This window comes from Tursiops truncatus, chromosome 8 (genome assembly GCF_011762595.2).
Source record: "Tursiops truncatus isolate mTurTru1 chromosome 8, mTurTru1.mat.Y, whole genome shotgun sequence".
NCBI lineage: Eukaryota > Metazoa > Chordata > Mammalia > Artiodactyla > Delphinidae > Tursiops > Tursiops truncatus.
The window spans coordinates 100,028,620-100,051,825 of record NC_047041.1 but is presented as its reverse complement, the minus strand read 5'-3'; the positions used below and the strand labels follow the sequence as shown (position 1 = coordinate 100,051,825).

At 39.0% G+C, this 23,206-nt stretch overlaps 1 protein-coding gene across 3 annotated transcripts in view; it reads right to left on the bottom strand.

Annotated features, from left to right (window-relative positions):
- RTN3 (reticulon 3) overlaps positions 1 to 23,206 on the bottom strand; it is a 62,359-nt gene that overhangs the window by 8,747 nt on the left and 30,406 nt on the right. Inside the window, exon 2 of one of the 3 annotated variants that reach the window (XM_073809099.1) lies at positions 1 to 23,206. This exon is cut by the window's right edge and continues 14,877 nt beyond it. The exons of the other annotated variants lie outside the window; for them this stretch is intronic. The gene's annotated coding sequence lies outside the window, so the exon portion shown is untranslated. 3 annotated transcript variants of the gene reach the window in all.

Genomic DNA, 23,206 nt, shown 5'->3' with positions numbered 1-23,206 from the left:
AGGAAAACGGATCGTAAGTTATATGGACACCCATGAGCCACAAGGCTAGGACTGTTCTCCCTGGCTGTGTCCTGCACACTGGAGAAGCATTACCCTCGCGTTCAATTACAGGTGCACCCCCGCCTGAAGACAATGATAAACGAAAATCAAATTACATCAGGGATGATGATTCACACTGCCAAAGGTACCTTTGGTTTCTGGACAGGTTTACAGAAACTTAGAAACTGACTTTTTAGTCGTGGCTACTGAAGTACGGTGGGGTAAAACATCATTTACTTTAAATGTTTCAGTAGAGCAACTGTGGGAAAATCTTGCTGTTGACTAAATTAAGCAAACCATGCTTATAAAAACATACCAAGTTCTGTTAGCGTTGGTTACAATGAAACACCAGTCTCTATGTTGATCTGAAGAGAACTCAAGGAAGGATTTTGGGTAGGGGACCATATAATTACTAAACGATGATACTTTTGAAAATGAATGGGGACACTGTTAATAACTTAGGAAACAGGTATAAACCAAGACTGTCTCAGGCAAGTGGGTCTTATGGTTGGGAAATCCAAACTGGAAAAATCTAAGTTCTTCCCCTTAAAGACACCTCAAAAACTCCGAGTGTGAGGGCTAGCAATTACCTCCAATCTAGCAATGACACAACATTTGAATTTCAATCCGTGAAGTCTAACTTCAACACTAATAGCCCTATGCAAGTTTCTTCTGTGCTACTCTTTGCTTTTAAAGAAGAGTAAGGACTTTGGAATTGGAGAGACAGGAGTTTGAGTTCTGGTAATTTTTAGCCATGTTACCTTAATTAACCCTTCTAAACCTTTGTTTTCTCATTTATAAAATGAAGAAAGTGACATCTATTTCTTAGAGTTGTTTTAAGGAACATATAAAGCTAATGTATGCAGAATGCTTATTAGCACTGTACACAGCACATGGTAAACACTCAAATTTTAACTATAATCCACATATGTATGTCACAGTTCATATGGCTACAAGAACAGTTTCAACACAGAATGCTTATTAGTGGAACAAACAGATACCATGTGCCTCTTGATGTAATGCACTGAGAACGGCACATCACTTCAATGGTATTCTTGCCAAACCATATTACCTGAATCTAATGAGAAAGCACCAGATAAAACCAGTTTAAGAAAAGTCTACAGAACAATTGACCAGTATGCTTCAAAAATATCAGTGGTACGAAAGACAAGAAACAGCTGAAGAACTTTTTCAGATTAAAGGAGAGTAAAGAGGGCTTCCCTGGTGGCGCAGTGGTTCAGAGTCCGCCTGCCGATGCAGGGGACACGGGTTCGTGCCCCGGTCTGGGAAGATCCCACCCACATGCCACGGAGCGGCTAGGCCTGTCAGCCATGGCCGCTGAGCCTGCGCGTCCGGAGCCTGTGCTCCACAACGGGAGGGGCCCCAGCAGTGAGAGGCCCGCGTACCGCAAAAAAAAAAAAAAAAAAAAAAAAAAAGCTCTAACATTAAAAAAAAAGGAGAGTAAAGAGACTTGACAACACATAAATGCAAACTGTGATCATAGACTGGATAAGGGGGTAAAAACAGCTATAAAGAACATTGCTGGGACAAGTGAAAAAAATTGAATGTACACTATATAATTGATAAAAGTACTGTATCAATGTTGAATTTCCTAAATTCAATAAATATACTGTGGCTACACAAAACAATTCCAAACAGTTTCTGTTTGAAGGAAACATACTCCAAAATATTTAGGGATAAAGGGGAAGGACATTTGCAAGCAGTTCTTAAATGGTTCAGGAAAAAACATGTTCTATAGAGAGAGGGAGGGAGTGAAAGCAAAAGTGGTCAAATGTTAACAACTGGTGAACTAGAGCAAAGGTTATATGGGAGTTTTTCTTACTGTGCTTACAATTCTTTAAGTTTGAAATATTTGCAAGAAGGACAGAAAGAGAAAAACTTAGAGGATAAGGCTGGGCCTAGAAAGAAAAAGACCTTAATGTATTAGAGAAGGAAAAAGGCAGAAAAACGTTAGCCTAAATGCAAATCTACCTTTGTGCAAATTAGAAGAAGCCATCCTTCCTCGTGAACTTTACTGCCATCTGCTGGAAAACCGTGACGAAATAGTCAAACCTACAGTGAGAACACATGTGACTGGTGCCCCCTGTAGGTGTGCAGTACACAAGCTGCATAACAGTATGGAAGGCCCTGGGCTCGGCCTTAAAAACAACGGTAGAATTGTGGTGTGGGCTAGAAGCAGGAACATCCCGATTAGAAGGGGGATAACAGAGGGAAAGCTGGGAAAAGATGGTTCAATACAACAAACCTCTGGGATGCTCTTTGACCACAACTTCCCACAATTTCACCCCATTCAGGTCCTGGTGCATGGGATACCGCCTCAGAGGCTGCCCACCCTTTCTCACATCCTCTCCTCCTCATTCTCTAACACTCATCTATCTCCTCATTCTGCCTTATTTTTCGTCAGGGCACTTGTCACTTTATTTATCCACAGCAGGCTCTTCATAGCTGCTGCTGAATCCTTAAACATGAGCTAAACTAAGCTAATGACCAAGAGATGGCATAATCACAACCTTCATTTGTTTTCTGATAACCCCTCTCAAACTAGCCAAGTTTCTGCACCTACCTCCTAGCAAGTACAGTGGACCAAGGATTCTGAGAACACAATATCAAACGAAGGAAACAGGCATAGTCTGCAAACATTGAGGGAGAGTTAGGAGGATGAAACACACGTAGGAAAAGCAAGAAAGGAGACAGGTGCCGAGAGTTTAAAATGTGAAGCCACTAGACTTAGGTTTAGTGTTTATTTCATAACCAGGAAACCAGCAAGAGGCTGCAATGGTTCGATTCCATGAAATGTTCTTTTTCTCTTCTACTTTTTTTTTTTTTTTTTTTGCGGTACGCGGGCCTCTCACTGCTGTGGCCTCTCCCGTTGCGGAGCACAGGCTCCGGACGTGCAGGCTCAGCGGCCATGGCTCACGGGCCCAGCCGCTCCACGGCATGTGGGATCCTCCCGGACCGGGGCACGAACCCGTGTCCCCTGCATCGGCAGGCGGACTCTCGACCACTGCGCCACCAGGGAAGCCCTTCTCTTCTACTTTTATTCAACTGCTCTTACTACGTCAGTGTAAGACTTTTTAAAACAGCAAATTCCTTATTTTTAACGTGTTTTCTTTCCTTCGTTTCCCATCCTTCTCTCTTTCAGTAAGCTTTCATTTAGTGGCTACCGCGTGCCAGGCAAGTGCTAGGAACTGGGAATACAACACAACAGTAAACAAAGCAAACAAGGTCCTTACTCACACTCCAGTGGGGAAGAGAAGCAATGAATAACAAACAAGATACATGTCACTTGTAACCGAGGCCTGTAAGAATATAAACCCATTGTGCTATGATGAGAGGTAGAGTCGTCAGGAAAAGCCTCTCTGAGGAGTTGACACTAAAGGTGAGACATGAAGGATAAGCAGCAGGCCATGCAAAAAAGCCAGGGGAAGGGTATTCTAGGCTAGAAGATTCACGTGCACAGGCTCTTGGGGATGGTGGTGGTGGGCTTTGGCATTCCTTAGGGGAGGACAGAAGGCCAGTGTAGATGGTATGTAGTGAGTGAAGGGGAGAGCGGTGTGAAATAAGGCTGGAGAGACTGGCAGGGACTAGATCATGGAGTATTTTCACAGAGCAAAGTAAGGAGCTTGGACTTTACCTCACGTGAAATGGGAAGTCACTAAAGAATGCCAAGCAGGGGAATAACATTATATATATATATATTTTTTAATTTAATTAATTTATTTTTGGCTGCATTGGGTCTTCGTTGCTGTGCACGGACTTTCTCTAGTTGAGGCGAGTGGGAGCTACTCTTCCTTGCGGTGCGTGGGCTTCTCATTGTGGTGGCTTCTCTTTTTGTGGAGCACGGGCTCGGGCTCTAGGCGTGCGGGCTCAGCAGTTGTGGCTCGAGGGCTCTAGAGCACAGGCTCGGTAGTTGTGGCGCAGGGGCTTAGTTGCTCCACGGCATGTGGGATCTTCCCAGACCAGGGCTTGAACCCGTGTCCCCTGCATTGGCAGGAGGATTCTTAACCACTGCGCCACCAGGGAAGTCCCAACATGATATATTTTAAAGAGGAACACTTTTACTGCTGTATAGAAAATGGATTGGGATGGGGCAAGAGTACAGGCAGAGAGACTCCCTAGGAGGCTAACACCAGGCTTCAAATAAGAAATGATTGTCATTTAGATTAGGTTAGGATGGAGCAGAGTGGACAGGCTATACTTTGGAGGCAGAACAGACAGAACTTGGTGATGAACTGGATATGGGAGGTGATGGGGGAAAGAAATATGGGTGAGACCTAGTTTTGGGGCCTGAGCAAACGGATGGATGTGGTGTCATTTACGGAGATGAGAAAGAGCGGAGTATAGGCCATGTTAGTTGGGGGTGGATGTCTAGAGACGTCCATAAAGAAGGGGCAGATCTACCAGGGGGAAGCAAACAGGACACGTCTGAGCCGGAGACACACATTCGGAAATCATCAGCACACAAATAATATTAAGAGTCATGGACCGCCAACTACGCAGAAAAAAAAAGGAAGTCACAGAGATGGACGAGGTTACGTGGTACTGATAGGGAAGAAGGCCCAGTCTTAGTTCTGAGGTACTCCGATATTTAGTAGCTGAGTAAAAGTAGAGGAACTGGAGAAAGGAAACAGAGGAAATAACCAAGGAAGCAGGGGGTAACTAGGAGAGTATGGACGGCATCACAGAAGCTGAGAAAGGAGTGCTTTGTGGAGAAGGATGTGGAAACGGGCCAATTCTGCTGAGGCTGAATACCAATTCTGCTGAGGTTGTATAAGGAAAAAAGCGATCCTGGACTTAGTAATATGGAGATAGTTGGAGATCTGATCAAAGCTGTTCAGTGAACAGCTGGCGGGGGCTGAAGAGGAATCAGTGGTGGGACATGGAGGCGGTGTGAGAGAAGATGCCTAAGAAGCCTGGCTGTGAAGGGGAGTAGAGACATTCAGAGCCAAGGGATGGTTTAACATATGGGAAACACTAGAGCACACTTCTGTGCAGTCACAAGCAAGGGAGACTGAAGATAGGGAGCAGAAGCAGTGAAGTCCAGGAGAAAGGAGGGATGGAGATCCAGAGGCCAGGTGAAGGGACTGATCCTGGTTAGAGTAACGTAGGGAAGAGGATGCAGAGACACAGACACAGGCCCATTCACGGATCTGAAGAATGGAAGAGGAGGGACTCCTGTCTGAATGTTTTTATTTTCTCAACAAAAGGGAGCTGAGGTCATCAGCTGGAAGAGGGCAGGGGGGTGAAGATGGTTTATGGAGAGAGAAAAAGATATGAAATGGTTGTTTCAGAAAATTGAGAAAGTGTCTTAAAACTCTTAGAAGAAAACACAGGAGCACATCTTTCTGATCTTGGATTAGGCAATGGTTCCTCAGATATGATACCAAAAGCACAAATGACAAAAGAAAAAATAGATAAATTGGATTATATCAAAATTAAAAACCTTTGTGCTATAAGTAGTACCAAGAAAATGACAAGAAACCTCATAGAATGAGAGAATATATTTGCAAATTACTTATCTGATAAGGTATTTGTGTCCAATATATATATAAGAATAAAGAATTATAACTCAATAATAAAAAGAACAGCCTAAATGAAAAAAATAAACATAATAAAAATGAGAAGACACAAGAGGGAGGGGATACGGGGATGTAAGTATACGTATAGCTGATGCACTTTGTTATACAGCAGAAACCAACGCAACAATGTAAAGCAATTAGACTCCAGTAAAGATGTTAAAAAAAAAAAAAGAGAGAAAGGACCCAAATAGACATTCCAAAGATATACAAATGGCCAGTAAGCACATAAAAAGAGGCTTAACATCATTAGTCATTAGGGAGATGCAAATCAAAACCACGGTGAACCCACTAGAATAGCTATAATAAAAAGTACAATAACAAATATTGGCAAGGATGTGGAGAAATTAGAAACCTCATGCATTCCTAGTGGGAATGAAAAATGGTGCAGCCGCTTTGGAAAACAATTTAGCAGTTCCTCAAAAGTTAAACATAGAGTTATTATATGACCCAGGAGTTCCACTCTTAAGCAAATGGCCAAGAGAAATAAAAACATACAACACAAAAATCTGGGTACGCCAATGTTCACAGAAGCGTTATTCACAACAGGGAAAAAGTGGGAACAATCTAAACACCCATTAACTGATGAATGGACAAATAAAATGTAGTATATCCATTCAATGCAATAATTACTTGTCAACAAAAAGGAATAAAGTTCTGATGCTACATGTTACAACACAGGCAAAACGTGAAAACATCAAGCCAAGTGTGAGATGCTGATTACAAAAGACCACATATTGTATGATTCCTTTTATAGAAAACATCTAGAATATGCAAATCTGTAGAGAGAAAGTAGATGAGTGGTTGTTTAGGGTTGTGGTGGTGGTGGTGGGAAATGGGGAGTGATTGCTAACAGGTATTAGCAATCACTTTTTTGTGGGGGGACTAAATGTTCTAAAATTGGATAGTGGTGATGGCAGAAAACCATTTAGCTGTACACTTTAATGGATGAATTGTATAGTATGTGAATTATATCTCAATAAAGGTGTTAAAAAAACAAACAGACAGGGCTTCCCTGGTGGCGCAGTGGTTGAGAGTCCACCTGCTGATGCAGGGGACACGGGTTCGTGCCCTGGTCCAGGAAGATCCCACATGCCGCGGAGCGGCTGGGCCCGTGAGCCATGGCCACTGAGCCTGTGCGTCCGGAGCCTGTGCTCCGCAACGGGAGAGGCCACAACAGTGAGAGGCCCTTGTACCGCAAAAAAACAAAAACAAAAACAAAAAACAAACAGACAAACCTGCAACTATAGTCAGGGATTTCAACACCTCTTTCAATAACTGGCAGAATAAGTAGATAGAAAATCAATAAGAATCTAAGACTTGAATGCTATTAACCAATTTGACCTTCTTGACATTTGAAAGAACACTCCACACAGTAACAGCAGAATATACATTCTTTTCAAATACATGTGGAACATTTACCAAGATACACTAAATTCTGGGTCTTGAAAAGGATTCAAGACACTTTCATGTTTTCTGACTATAACGTAATTACATTAGAAACAATAACAGAAAGATACTGGGAAAACCAATATTAAACTTTGTATAAACTAAATACGCTTCTAAACAACTCACAGACCAAAGAAAAAAATCAACAGGGAAATTACTGAGTATTCTGAACTGAATGAAAATCAAAACCAGTGAGATCCAGCCAAGTGCCTATATTAGAAAAGATGAGAAATCAGTAATCTCAGTTTCAACCTTAAAAAACTAGAGAAAGAACAACTTGAACGCCAAGTAAACAGAAGGAAGGAAAGAGTAAAAACCAGAGCAGATCTCAATGAACAGATAACAGAAAAACAACAGAGAAAACAATGAAACCAAAGTTGGTTCTTTGAGAATATCAATAAAATAGATAAAACTCTGGCTAGACTGGTCAAAAAAAATTGCAAGAATACACAAATTGCCAATATCAGGAATCAGAGAGGTGACATCACTACAGATTCTAAAGACATTAAAAGGATAAGGAAATATTATGATCAATGTTATGCCAATAAACTAGACATGTTACATGAAGAGGACACAGACTATCAAAGCTCACTCAAGAAACAGGTAAACTGAATAGTCCCATATCTATGTCCCATATTACAGAAGTCCCATATTACAGAAACAAAACTTATAGATAAAATACTTCCCATTCAGAAAACTCCAGGGGAATTCTGCCAAACACCGAAGAAGAAATAATAGCAATTCTACACAATTCTTCCATGATAATGAAGAGAAGGTAATGTTTACCAACACATTTTATAAGGCCAGCATTACCCTGATTCCAAAACTAGACGAAGACATTACAGGAAAAGAAAGCTATAGACCAATATTGCTCATGGACATAGATGTAAAAATTCTTAACAAAAATTCAGCAAATGCAACCCAACAATATGTAAAAAGAGTATATAATGACCAAGTGTCTTTCTGCAAAAATGCAAGACTGGCTTAGCATTCATAAATCAGTCAATATAATTCATCATATCAACAAACTAAAGAAGAAGAACCATATGATCGTCTCAAAACACACAGAAAAACAAAATCCAATATCCCTTTTGATAAAACCTCTCAGCAAACTAGGTGACAGCAGGGAATCTCTTCAACTTGATAAAGGTAATCTACAAGAAACGTAGAGCTAACATCATATTTAATGAAAGAAGGCAAGGATATTCTCTCTTACTACTTCTATTGAACACTGTATTAGAGGTTTTAGCCAGTGCAGTAAATCAAGAACAATAAATTAAAAGGCATCAAACTGGAAAGGAAGTAAAACTGTCATTATTCACAGATGGCCTGACTGCCTATGTAGAAAATCTGACAGAATCTACAAAAAAGGTAGTAAGTTTTAGCAAGGTTGCAGGACATAAAATTAACTATATTTCCATATATTAGTACTAACCAATAAGAAACTGAGCTAAAAACATCATTTACAATAGCATGAAAATATGAAATACTTAGGCATAAATCTAACAAAAGATGTATAAGACCTGTACACTGTAATCTATAAAATACTGCTAAGAGAAACAGATGAAGACCTAAATTAATGGAAAGCTGTATTGTTTTCAGGGGTTAAAAGACTCAAAATTGCTAAGGTGTCAACTTATCTATAATTCTAAGTAATTCCAGTAGGCTTTTTAAAATAGAAATAGACAAACTGATTTTAAAATTCCTATGGAAATGCGAAGGACCTAGAAGAGCCAAAACAACTGTGAAGAAGAACAAAGTTGAAGGACTTAACACTGTCTGATTTCAAGGGTAATATAAAGCCACCATTATCAAGATGGTGTAGTATTGGTTTAAAGACAGGCAACAGAGCAATGACACTGTATACAAAGTCCACAAACAGGCCCACACATATACGGACAAACTATTTTTTGACAAAGTGGCAAAGTCAATTCAGGGGAGAAATGAGAGTCTTCGACAAATGGTGCCAGAACAACAGAATATACATATGCAAAAATCCCCAAACTTTTATCAACACCTCACATGACATGTAAAAATTAACACACAAGAATCACAGACTTAAATGTAAACCCAGTACTATATAACTACTAGAAGAAAACAAACAAAAATCTCTGCGACCTTGGAATTGGGAAAAATTTCTTCCATACAACAATAAACATTTGATACGTAACAGAAAAAACTGAAAAACTGTATTTCATCAAAATTTAAAACTTCCGCTCTTTTTGAAGGACATTGTTAAAAGAATAAAAAGATAAGCCACAGACTGGAGAAAGTATTTGCAAAGAATGTATCTGATAAACAACTTGTATCCAGAATGTGTATAAACACACACACACACACACACACACACACACACACACACCCGTTCTCAAAAACAAACACAATAAAAACTAGTCCAAATTTGAACAGACTTTTCATCAAAGAAGATATATGGATAGCAAGTAAACACATGAATAGATGCTTACCACCATTAGTCATTAAGGAAATGCACATTAAAACCACAATGAGAGCCTACTATGTACCTGGCACAATGTCTAGTGTTAAAAGACTGACCATACCAGGACTTCCCTGGTGGCGCAGTGGTTGAGAGTCCGCCTGCCGATGCAGGGGACATGGGTTCGTGCCCTGGTCCGGGAAGATCCCACATGCCACGGAGCGGCTGGGCCCGTGAGCCATGGCCGCTGAGCCTGCGCATCCGGAGCCTGTGCTCCGCAACGGGAGAGGCCACAACAGTGAGAGGCCCGCGTACCGCAAAAGAACAAAAAACAAAAACAAACAAACAAACAAAAACAACATAAAAAGACTGACCATACCAAATGCTGGTGAGGACATGGAAGAACCGCAACTCTCGTACACGGCCGGCTGGAATATAAACTAATGCAAACCACTTTGGGAAAAAGAATTTGGTGGTTTCTTACAAAGTTAACTACAACTATCCTATGATCCAGCCATTTCACTTGTATTTACCCGAGAAAAGAATACATTGTGTCCATATAAAGACATGAATGTTCATAGCAGCTTTATCTGTAAAATAAATAAGCAAAACTGAAAATCAAAAATTCAGCAAAAATTGAAAATAACCCAAATGTCTGTCAACAAACGGTATATCCATACAATGGAAAACCACTCAGTAATACACTCATCAACATGGATGAATCTCAAAAAAATTAGGTTGAGTTAAAGAAGCCAGATAAAAAAAACAGTACACATATTTTATGATTCCATATATATAAAATTCTAGAAAATGCAAACCAATCTAGTGACAGCAGGCAGATCCGTGGTTGTCTGACAGGAGGGAGAGATTTAAAAAGGGAGCAATGAGGGCTTCCCTGGTGGCGCAGTGATTGAGAGTCCGCCTGCCGATGCGGGGGACACGGGTTCATGCCCTGGTCCGGGAAGATCCCACATGCCGCGGAGCGGCTGGGCCCATGAGCCATGGCCGCTGAGCCTGCGCGTCCGGAGCCTGTGCTCCGCAACGGGAGAGGCCACAACAGTGAGAGGCCCGCGTGCCGCAAAAAAAAAAAAAAAAAAAAAAAAGGGAGCAATGAAATTTTTGTGTGATGGAGATGTTCATCATCTTGATTGTGGTGATAGTTTCATGGGTGTATACATAGCAATTATACCTCAATAAAGTTTTTTTGGTTTTTTTTTTGCTTTATCCCCAGCTTCAGAATCAGTACAGCAAAGAACAAACTCTGCTCCAGACTGCCTGGGTTTGCATCCTCTTCTATTTACTAGCTGTGTGATTCTGAGCAAGACACTTAACCTCTCTGTGCCTTGGGTTCCTCATTTGCAAAATGGAATCATACAGTACCTGGATTTTAGGGACATTGCCTGCATTAAATGGGTTAATCTGTAGAAGCACTCAGAACACTATTGATTAGGTAGTAATACAAACGTCAGCTATTATTATTCATTTGACTGCTAATTCCTGCTACAATTAAAATGGAAAATTGAAGAACTAAAGTTAAAATCTGCTACAGAGAATTAAAAGTTGTTTTCCTTTCCTCTTTGTTGCTATGATACTAAGAAATTAAGATTGGGGGCCTTCCCTGGTGGCGCAGTGGTTGGGGGTCCGCCTGCTGATGCAGGGGACGCGGGTTCGTGCCCCAGTCCGGAAGGATCCCACGTGCCGCGGAGCGGCTGGGCCCATGAGCCATGGCTGCTGGGCCTGCGCGTCCGGAGCCTGTGCTCCGTGGCGGGAGAGGCCTGCGTACCGCAAAAAAAAAAAAAAAAAAAAGAAATTAAGATTGGGGGATTACTAGGGACCCTTTCAACCAAATCAGCTCCTTTGATCTATTTTACATACCAAGCTTCCACATAAAATTTCCAATGAAAAAGAAGTTGCACTGTCAGCACTATGATTAAATAAAGAGAATGGCCTGTAAAAGGTTAGAGGGAGGCAGAGGGCCAGGAGGTAAATGCAAGACGACAGGTGGGCCTACAGGGCAGGCTGGACTAGCATAGATTCAGGAGATTTTGACATGGAGGTGGAAACAGAAGACATCACTTAGAAGCACCTCATAACACCTCAAACCCCATTTATTCTACCCTCCATGCAGTAACCCAAGACAGTTACGGAAACAGGGCTCACCACTCCTTCTCCCTGACCCTCCACATTCAAACACCGTGGCCTGACAAAGTCTACCTCCTTGAATCTACCCACAGGAAAAGAAGATCTTAATTGAGAACGATTGGGCTAAGAAACCGCCACTCTAGTACACTACCTGACAGAGACAGAAGTAGCTTTGGCCAGCCTCTTCCACAGTCCTGAGTACTGACCCAAGCTAGTTCAATGGGTACTAGAAAAAAAAACGAAAGCCAAAAGTTCTCAGAAGTGCAAAGTCAGTGTTTTCCTTACTTTTCAGTTATAACTTTACCATTGTTATCACATGACCTAAAATTTATTTTCATTTGAAAGACCCTTGTTTCTAATTATGTTTCAACATGTTTAAAGTCTTGTGCTGAACTAAGTATTTCTTAGAATCCATTTCAATATATAATACAGCTTCTCTGTATAAATTTATGTAAGTAAAGTCAATAATTTCTCAGTTACCTTAATTATTTTGCTAATGGCAGATGAAGCATCTGACAATCAATGTATGTATTCACCAAGAGTGTTTATATTGCTGGTAGAATTATGACTGATTCCTTCCTTCCTTTTATTTTCCAAATCTTCTATAATGTAAGCATACTTTTTATTTTAAAAACTTTTAAGGATGTCTATCTCTTGCCCGTTATTATTTAAGGATGCAGTACTGTTCTTACACCAAAAGAGGGCACTAACACATCCAAAGGTAATCTCAAGGCAGAGGGAAAAAAATTGGTTCCTGCCAATTCAAAGAACAGCAGCACCATTGATTTTCATTCCTAAATCTGGGGAAATCTCTTGGTTTCATGACAACTTCAACCATTCCCAAAGCCATTCTCAAACTTCACTCTCCCAAGTATACACCTCGAAGAAAAGAAAGGCTGCTCAAATGCTTATGCTGAAAAGGAATAAATGTGCAAGAAATTTCAAGGTAAACCTTTAGTAGTCTACCATCTTTTTCATTTTCAAGAATAAATCACCAACTAAGGATCCATACAACATGTTCTACCTTCTGTGCACTAATTTTACAAAATTTGTAAATATACATCTCTAAGATTTAAATGTAACTGAAAGAGCTAAAAGAAAAAAAAAAAAGGATTTATGACCACAAAAGGGAAACTGTTCAGTAATAAAAGGGGAAATGGAAATGGGCAGTTCAGTTTTTTATATGAATAATTATTCATGTAAAGAAAAGTATGCAGACATTTTCACATTGATTAGTTCTTTTCTTTGGTTACTTTTGCATTAATAGTTCATAATAAGTGAAGCCACTTTTTGAGTTGCAAAAGACATTGTGGATAATGTGTTTATAAACTCAGATCCAAATTCTGTGGCTGCTGAAATGGGTTAATAGTCTGCTCTACTACAGATTTATGCTTACCAAACACACTCCACTCAAAATGGCACAGAAGGATCACTGAAAAAATACAAAACTGTCACCGTCAAAGACAAACATACATGCTTTTGGCCACGGATGCACCTGGCAGCAGGCCAAAGAGATTTGTAGGAATCCCTTTCAAGCTAGCATTCTTCTCAAAGACGGTCAAGAAAAAAGTTTTTCATTCATTAAAATAACCTAACAACCCCACTTGCTTTCAATTTCAGATTTTAAAAGCACAGAAGACAAAATGGCCTTGACTACCCTTGCCCAAAAGAATAACTAGGTGGATCTGAATATGTGAACTTTTGAACTAAGTTATCTAAAGAATATATAAAGATAATAAATGCAGTGCTGAATCATGATGGAAAGGATAAAGGCACAAAACTCTGGCTTTAGTTTTCTATCCTTTTTTTTTTTTCTAGGTCATTTGCACGTTTCACAACTATTTAATTCTCCAACTAAAAAAGTCTACACTTAAGTCTGCAGAAGATAACCAGATCCAATCTAAAATTAAACAAAACACGTTAATTGCTAATAACTGTGAAAGCCCAAACTTAAAAAAGTGATTTTATGCCCTTTGCACACATTTATTTCTAATTCAATCTTCCGATGCTAGTCTTGTTATTGGTAACATGACACTTCTCCTATGGTTACAATGCACTTGGACTTGTATGCTTCTTTGACAGTTTGTTAAGTAAGGCAGATAAGTGACATGGTTTCAGACTATCGTAATAAGTGATAAAATTGTTTTCTTCTAAAAAACAGCTCATAGTCTCTAAAATCTTTACCAGTAATAAGCAAAAGAAATTTTAAAAATGAAGTATTAGGTAATATACATACCCTTGACTTCTGAGATCTCATTCTATTTTCCTGGGAGCTCTACTGTTTCCCTCACGGAAAAAATGGGAATCTGGTCGGTAACTGGGACAGCATTTCTCCACTCTGCCTTATTCCCCCCAAGATTTAACTTCCTCCCAACATATAGCACATTAGAAATCGTTTAGAGTGAACACCCATATAATCACTACCTAGATTTTTATTCAATACTAGCAATGTCTTACTTTAATTTTTTTACTGTGGTAAATATACGTAACATAAAATTTACCATCGAAACCATTTTCAAGTATATAGTTCAGTGACGTTAAGTACATTCATTGTTGTGTAACCATCACCATGATCATTAATGTTTTACTATGCTTACTTATGTATCTGTTCCTCTTATCCACTAGCCCAATTTTTAAAAATATATTTCAAAGTAAATAACAAATATCAGGAAATGATCTTCAGCTTGCATATCATTAACAAAGTTCAATATTTACTGTTTTTCTTTTGATATAAGATTTACATACAATAAAATATACAATACATTCGCTGAGTTTGGACACATGCGCACACCTATGTAACCCTATCAAACTACAGAACATTATCATCACCCCAAAAAGTTTTCTCATGTTCTTTCCCAGACAACACGCCAAGAAGTAGCCACTGCTCTGCTCTGGTTCTTTTCCCTACATAGAATAGTTTGCTTGTTCTACGATTTCATATAAATGGAATCATGCAGTATGAATCCTTTCTGTACTGCTTCTTCCACTATTCATAATTTCTGAGATTCACCCGTATTTGCTGCAAGTATCAAAAGATAACTAGCTATACCACAGGTTATCTACTCCTTTATCGATGAATAGCTTTGAGCCGTGATGAATAAAACTGCTATGAACATATACGAGTGTTTGTATGAATGTTTTCATTTCTCTGCAGTGGAGTTGCCAGGTCATGGGACACATGCATGTTTAGTTCTCTTAAGAAACTGGCCAACCTTTCTCCAAAATATCTGTACTATTTTGCATTCTTACCAATAGTTTGAGAGTTAGTTGTTGTCAGTCTTTAATTTTAGCCATTCAGGTGGATGTGTAGTGATTAACTTATTTTGATTTTAACTATGTGAAGACTTGGGAAGTTGAACACATTTTCACTGGATTATTGGTTATTTGTATATCTTTTGTAAGTGCCAGAATCTTTTCTGCCCAATTTCTTTTATTGTGCTGTTGGCACTTTTATTGTAGAAATGTAGTTTTAAATATTTCCTGGATACTAGTCCCTCATCAGTCACGTTTTGTTAAGTACTTTCTCCCAGTCAATGGCTTGCCTATTAGTGGTGTCTTTTAATGAGCAAGTTTTACTTCTGATGAAGTCTAACTCACCGATCCTTTATTTTATGGCTAGTGCATTCTGTGACTTAAGAAACCTTTGCCTATCTCCAAGTCATGAAGATATTCTCCTACGCTTTCTTCTAAAAGTTTCATGATTTTAGTTTTTACTGTTCCATTTTAAGTTCATTTCTGCATATCATATGAAGTAGGGATTGTGGCAGGCAGAATGCTAAGATGGCCCCAAGACTCTTACTCCTCGGTGTACATGCCTTATATAATACTTCCTCCTACCCCCAAGCGTGAGCAGACCCTGTAAATACGATGGGATAGTCACACTCGTGTTTAAGTTTCAGTTATATGAGATCCTGCAGCAGACTAGAGAGAAATTCTCCTGACAGCTTTGAAGAAGCAAGCTACCATGTTGCGAGAGGGCTGCAAGACGAGGATCCGAGGGCAGCCTCCTGGTGCTGAGCACGATCCCCGCCCCACCGCCAGCCAGCCAGAAAAGAGGGATCCGGTCCTTCAACCTCCAGTGAATCCTACCAACAATCAGTGAGCCCGGAAGAGAACCCTGAGCCTCAGATGAGATCCCAACCCTGGTTCACACCTGGTGATTTCAGAATCACACTTTATTTCAGCCTGGTGAGATCCTGAGCAGAGGATCCAGCTAAGCTGTGCCTGGACTCCTGACCCTTGAAAACTGTGAGATAGTAAAGTTGTGCTAAGTTGCCAAATTTTTGGTAATGTGTTATTTCTGGATTCTCTGTTTCTTTGACCTACTTGTTGACTCTCTTGCAAGTTCCACAGTCTTTATTACTGGAGTTTTATAATGTCTTGGACTATTCCAAGCCCTCAATTTTGTCCTTTTTCAAGATTGCTTTGGATTTGCTAGGTCTGTGTACTTCCAGAGAAATTTTAGAATGAGCTTGTCAATTTCTATTGAAAAATTCTTCTAGGACTCTGAACTGTACTGAATCCATAGGTGAATTTGGGTAGGACTGCTTTCTTTACGATATCGAGGTTTCCAATCCATGAACACAGCATGGTTCTCTTCTTAGACAATTCTTGAGCTTCTCTCTGCAGTTTTGTAATTTTCAGTAGAGAGGTCTTACACATTTTTTTCTTTTGGTTAAATTTATTCCTATTTTATGCTTTGGTGCTATTGTAAATGGAACTTTAAAACTTTTTAATTTTCTGATTATTTGTTGCTAGTATATAACAAACGAAACTGAGTTTTGTGTATTAACCTAAAAACCTGTAAACTTGCTAAATTAAAGTCACTTATTAGTCTTAGCAGTTGCTTTGTATCAGTAGATTCCTTAGGATTTTCTACGTACACAATCATGTAATTTGCATATTAAGACAGCTTAACAACTTCTTTTCCAATAGTCTTTCCTTCTATTTCTATTTCTTGTCTTAATTCAAAGGGGAGGACCTCCAGTATAATGCTGAATACAAATGGTGAGGGTGAGCATCTTTGCCTTGTATCCAGTATTAGGGGAAAGTGTCCAATGTTTTGGCATTAAGCATAATGTCAGCTATAGTTTTCAATAGATATCATTTATTAGACTGAGGAGATTACCTTCTATTCCTAGTTTGCTGAAAATTTTTGTCAGAAAAGGATGTTGAGCTTTTTCAAATACCTTTTCTGTATCTGACAGAGTGCTGGATTTGATTTGCTAACATTTTTTTTTTGATTTGCTAATATTTTGTGAAGGATTTCTCATCTTATTATGTTCCATAGGAATACTAGTCTCTAATTTTCTTTGTAGTGTCCTTCTCCAGTTTTGGTATTACTATACATATACTAGTCTATGAGTTGGAAAGTGTTCTCTCCTTTTTCCTTAAATGCTTGAAAAAACTCCCCAGTAAAACCACTGGGCCTCGACTTTTTTTGGTGAGATTTTTAATAATGGATTTAATAGAAATTGTGTTAGCTTTGGTAAATTGTATTTTTCAAGGAATTTGTTTCATCTAAGTTGGCATAAAGTTGTTCATAATATTCTATTGTCCTTTTAATATCTGTAGGATCTGAAATAACCCCCTTTTCATGCTTAATATTGGTAATCTGTATTTGCTTTTTTTTTTTTGATCAGTCAAGAAATCAATTTTGTTAATCTTTTTCAGGAACCAAATTTTGGCTTTGTTAATGTTTTTTATTCCTTTAATTTCTGCTCTTATCTTTATTCTTTCTTCCCTTCTGCTTCCTTTGGATGTGCTTTGCTTTTTCCAGCTTAAGTTGAAACCTTAGATCACTGAACTTAGATATTTTTCTTTTCTAATACATGCACTTAGAACCATAAACTTCCCTTTCAGCACTACATTCCACAAGTTTGATATATTGTATTTTCACTGTCATTTTAAAACATTTAAATTTTTTTCTCATGATTTCTTCTTTGAGCTATAGATTATATAAAAGTGACTTGCTTAGTTTCCAAATATTTGGGAATTTTCCTAGATATCTTCATTGTTTAAAGTTTTTATTTCATTATGGTCTGAGAACATATTCTGTATGGCCTTAATCTTTTAAATGTGCTGAGTTGTTTTATGGCCTAGCATATTGTCTATACTGGTGAATGTATACCTTGTGCACCTGGAAAAGAATGTGTATTATGCCACTACAGGGCACAGTGTTCTATAAGTATCATGTAGGCCAAGGTGGTTGATTGTGCTGTTCAGATCTTTGTGTTTCTGTGTAGTTGGTTTATCAATTGCTGAGAAACAGGTATTAAAACCAGTAATTATGATTAAAGAACTCCCTATTCCTCCCTTTAATTCTGTCAATTTTTGCTTCATTTATTTTGAAGCTGTTATTAGGCACATATACATTTACAACTGTCAAGACGTCTTGATATCTTTTATCACGATAACATGTCACTTTTTACTTCTGGTAATACCCTTTGTCTTCTTATGCTTACTTTTGCATGGCATACATGCATATATTTCTTGGTATACCTTTTCCCATCCATTTCCTTTCAAGTTCTGTGTCTTTACATTTTTTTTTTTTTTTTTTTTGCGGTACGCGGGCCTCTCACTGTTGCGGCCTCTCCCGTTGCGGAGCACAGGCTCCGGACGTGCAGGCTCAGCGGCCATGGCTCACGGGCCCAGCCGCTCCGCGGCATGTGGGATCTTCCCGGACCGGGGCACGAACCCGTGTCCCCTGCATCGGCAGGCGGACTCTCAACCACTGCACCACCAGGGAAGCCCTGTGTCTTTACATTTAATACATATCTTTTATAGTCAGGATATAAGTAGGTCTTGAATTTTTATGCAGTCTGTCACTCTGATTGTAGTCTTCAGTCCACTAACATAGTGATTGCACCAAGTCTCCCACCTCTTGGGAGACATACACCCTTGACTTTTCAATCTACTTAAAATATTGTACCACTCCATGAAAAATGTAGGAACCCCTCCTCTAGTATAGATTCACATACTCTTGTGTTTTGTTATAAATTGTCATATGAAATAAACATTATAATATCCGCACACATTGTAATTTCTCCTTTAAACAGTCTTACATATTTTAAAGAAGAAGAAAAAAAATAAGTCTTTTATTTTTACTCAGCTATTTACCATTTTCAATGCTCTTCATTCTTTCCTGAAGGTCTAAGTTTCTATCTGGTATCAACTCCCTTCAATCTGAAGAACTTCCTTTACTGTTTCTTGTAGTACAGGTCTCCTAGTGATAGATTCTCTTAGCTTTCTTTTATCTGAAAATGTCTTTATTTTGCCTTCATTCTTGCGCGGTATTTTTGCTTAACAGAGATCCTGGCTGACGTTTTTCCCCGTATGGCACTTTAAAAGATGTTATTTCACTGTCTTCTGGCATCTGTGGTTAGTGGTAAGAAGTAAGCTCTAATTATAATGGTCATTCCTTTACATGTGTCAGTTTTCTCCTTATCTTTCAGTTCAGCAATTTGACTAAGACGTACTGGGAAGGAAAGGATTAACTTGGCAGTTCTGGAATGCTCAAACGTGAACATGCCAAAGAAAGGTCTGTCTTCAGGACTGGCTTTGCCTGGCTCCTGGGAGATGAACTCTGAGCCCTTGGCATGTTCTGGCTGATAAGTGTTTCTGCATACCTGGGGCCTTGGGCCATGCTGTACCAGCATGACCACTTAAGTCTACCTGAACAATATGATTTATGGCAAACACCTGTTCTTACTCTAGGTGGCTGGGGTCTGAGCAGCTGAGGTAAGTCATGGGGATACTGCGTGCCACCCTGAACACCCAGGACTGGGTGAGCTTCCCTAGTTGGCAGCACTTCGCACATGTTGTCACGTGTCCTTGATGGGAGAATTAAGGACAGCTCTGTGCGACTCTACTGGACACCTGGAAGCTTGCACTTGGTTCCTCCTGGACTTTATCCCATGTGTCTTTCCCCTTTGTCAATTCTAATCTGTGTCCTTTTGCTGTATACAGTTGAGTATAACAGCTTCTGAATCCTGTGAGTCCTTCTAGCAAATCACTGAGCCTGACAGTGGTCTTGGGAACCTCTGACACATGTACCAAGGTATGGTTTTCTTCATCCTTATCCTAATAGGTGTTTGCTAAGTTTCTTTAATCAGTAAATATGTTTTTCATAAAATTTGAAGGGTTTTTTTTCTGCCATTTTATCTTCAAATATGTTCTTCTCCAGTCTCTCACCTTCTTCTCTTCTGGGATTCCAACTATACACGTTAGCTCTTATAATATTGTCCCAAAAGTCCCTGAAGCTTGGTAATATTTTTTTCTTTCTATTCTTCAGGTTGGGTAGTTTTCTGTTCATCTATCATCGAGTTCACTGACTCTTCTATCATCTCTGTTTTACTGTTAAGGCTACTCAGTGAATTTTAATTTTAGCTTCTGTATTATAGAATTCCACTTTGCTCTTTTTTGTTTCTATTTCTCAGTTGAGATTTCCTTTGTTTTCATTCAGTGCAAGAATATTTTCCTTTACTTCAACTGATCAGTTATAGTAGCTGCCTTAAAACCTGTTTCTCAATTCTAACAGATGAAGTTAGTTTCTGTTGGTTGTCTTTTTTCTTCAGACTAAGTTATATTTTCCTGGTTTTTAAAATGTTGTGCAGTTATAGATAATACCTTGGACACTGTGAATATTACGCTGTACAGCCTCTGGACTCTGTTATATTCCTCTGCAGAGTACCGATATTTCTGTTTTAGTATGCAATTAAATTTGGCTTAGACCCAAACTGCAAACTCTCTGGGCAATCAATACCTCAAATCTTAGTTCAGTTCTTTTATCTTTGTGGTTCAGGGATTAAACAGAAGCTTATAGAGAGAGCTTATACTCAGAATTTTAGGCTGTCACTCTCCAGATCCCTCCTTCCCAGGATTCCTCCTCCCCTCACTTTTCAGCGGTCCGACGGCTGGGGCTGACCTGAATTCTGTCCTCTGGTAAGTTTTCTATTAAGTTTTAAACCAAGCTGCCAAGTGCCAACTTCAGCCTTCCTCTGGCTAAAAGCAGTAAAAATGGAAAATTAATGTCATGCTATCTCTTCCTGGAAGTGTCAGCCCTTTTCCAGAATCTGTCTGCTTTTGCTCATTTCCCAGTGTTTCCAGGGCTCCCTCGCTGCCCCCACAATTCTGTCCAGAGGACACAGTTATGTGCAGAAAGATCAGGTCCAGTGAAAGCCTACTTGGCCATATTGCAAGAAAAGTCATCGTGATCTTGTTTTTAAAAACTTACTTCAGAATCACTGCGTGTAGGTATTACAGATTCACTTTTAATGATACCAAAGTAGGTATTATTCTGAAAACCTTGTTTCCTAACTTGTTTTTTTCTACTTTAAGCATTCATCATGTAATAAAAACTCTGCTATATTCAATAATATAGTTTTTATTAATTATGAACATTTTCACATAACAGAAGAAACTTCAACTTTGACAGCAAACTGACAGTAATTAGAAAAATAATGCACATACCCAGAAGTGAAACTGATAAGCAGTGGCACAACGACCCTAGAGAAATATGTGCATGTGTGTAAAAATAGGCAAGTACAAGGATGTTAACTTCAGCACTGTCTATAATAGTAAAAAATGGAAAATAATCCAAATCTTAATTAAAAGGGAAATAACATAGTAATAAACTTCATTACTACACAGCTGTTAAATAGAATTATACATATTTCAACATGAAAAGAGTTAAAAAACCTAATGTTGAATGAAACAAGTTGCATAACAAAAATAATGTAAGTAAAGCTTTAAAAGTACAAAACAGGGCTTCCCTGGTGGCGCAGTGGTTGAGAGCCCGCCTGCCGATGCAGGGGACGCGGGTTCGTGCCCCGGTCCGGGAGGATCCCACATGCCGCGGAGCGGCTGGACCCGTGAGCCATGGCCGCTGAGCCTGCGCGTCCGGAGCCTGTGCTCCGCAACGGGAGAGGCCACAGCAGTGAGAGGCCCGCATACCGCAAAAAAAAAAAAAGAAAAGAAACACCAATCTATAACAATTCCAATGGCTATATAGTATTTTGACTGTACAGATATATTAAAAGATACTCAAACAATCTCTAATTGTTAAGATACTGAGATATATGCCACTATCATAAACAGCCCTACAAAGAACATGTTTGTAGCTGTTTTTGTACGTAAATGCTTTTTTTTTTTTTTTTTTTTTTTTTTTGGGGTACGCAGGCTTCTCACCGTTGTGGCCTCTCCCGTTGCGGAGCGCAGGCTCCGGACGCGCAGGCTCAGCGGCCATGGCTCACAGGCCCAGCCGCTCCGCGGCATGTGGGATCTTCCCGGACCGGGGCACGAACCCGTGTCCCCTCCATCGGCAGGCGGACTCTCAACCACTGTGCCACCAGGGAAGCCTGCTTTTTTAAATTTTTTTATTTTTTAACTTAGAATTCATACCTAGAAACAAAATTGCTAGGTCATTTCTAGTTCTTTGTTATATACTGTCATATATACCATAGAACAGCAAAAGAAAAATAAAATACCATTAATTTTTTCATTGTTTCTTTTGCCTATTTTCCCCAACAACTTTAGGCAGGACATAATTACAGAACTGGTTTTACTTTAGAAAGGAAGACTACTCAGATATACTACTTAGAACTAGACTCTGGTATATTTTGCTATAGTTTATATTTTAAAAGATTTATTCATGAAGACAATTTTAAAAGGTTTTCAATTCTGAAACCTTAAGGAAGACCTTTTAGCTTCTTGGTCTAATTATACTAGTCTTCTTTAATTATCATCTAAAAATATCTACTAATCACAGAATTTGGTCAGTGACAAATATCCTAAACTTCCATACTCCTTTTTACCTCTCACACTAGATTAAATAACTCAGTTGAGATTTGCTGATAATTAGTACACAGTACTTTATTTACTACAACACTGTGAAGCAGGGCAAAATAACTACCAGAATATTAACAAAGGAAGATGCCAAACCAATCTGGCCAGTTGTCTAAGGTCACACTAAAGCAGGTATTTGCCAGAACTAGACTCTGGATTGTTGCCTAATTTCTATCTGCCTCATCACTCACAAGAATTACCTTTAAGAATTTTGACAACAACTAATGAAGAAAGCTAGAATATACCAGAGTCAGAGAATCATATTATTGAAATGATATTGATGACCACCTACTTCAACATCCTCACTTTACAACTTAGGCCCCAAAAGGTGATGTAATGTAATTCTTTAAAGTCACACTTCTAGACACTGTAAAGCAACAATAATTCAGCTCTCTTTAATCCAAGTTCAACAATCTTCAATTACTAAAGTATAACAGCTATCCTTAACTGCCATTTCAAATTTTTGAGTTTATAAAAAAGCCTCTATGTTTTCACTGATAATTATTAACAATTCGTTCACTAACAAATAATTATCCAGTACCTACTATATGCCAGGTCCTGTACTTGGTGCTAAATGAATATTCACTATATACTAGGCCCTGCATTACCTGCATTTTCACATGTAACCCTCTCACTATTATTATAAAGTAAGCACCATTATTATCTCTATTTTAAGGATTAAAATTTACTAAGATTAAAT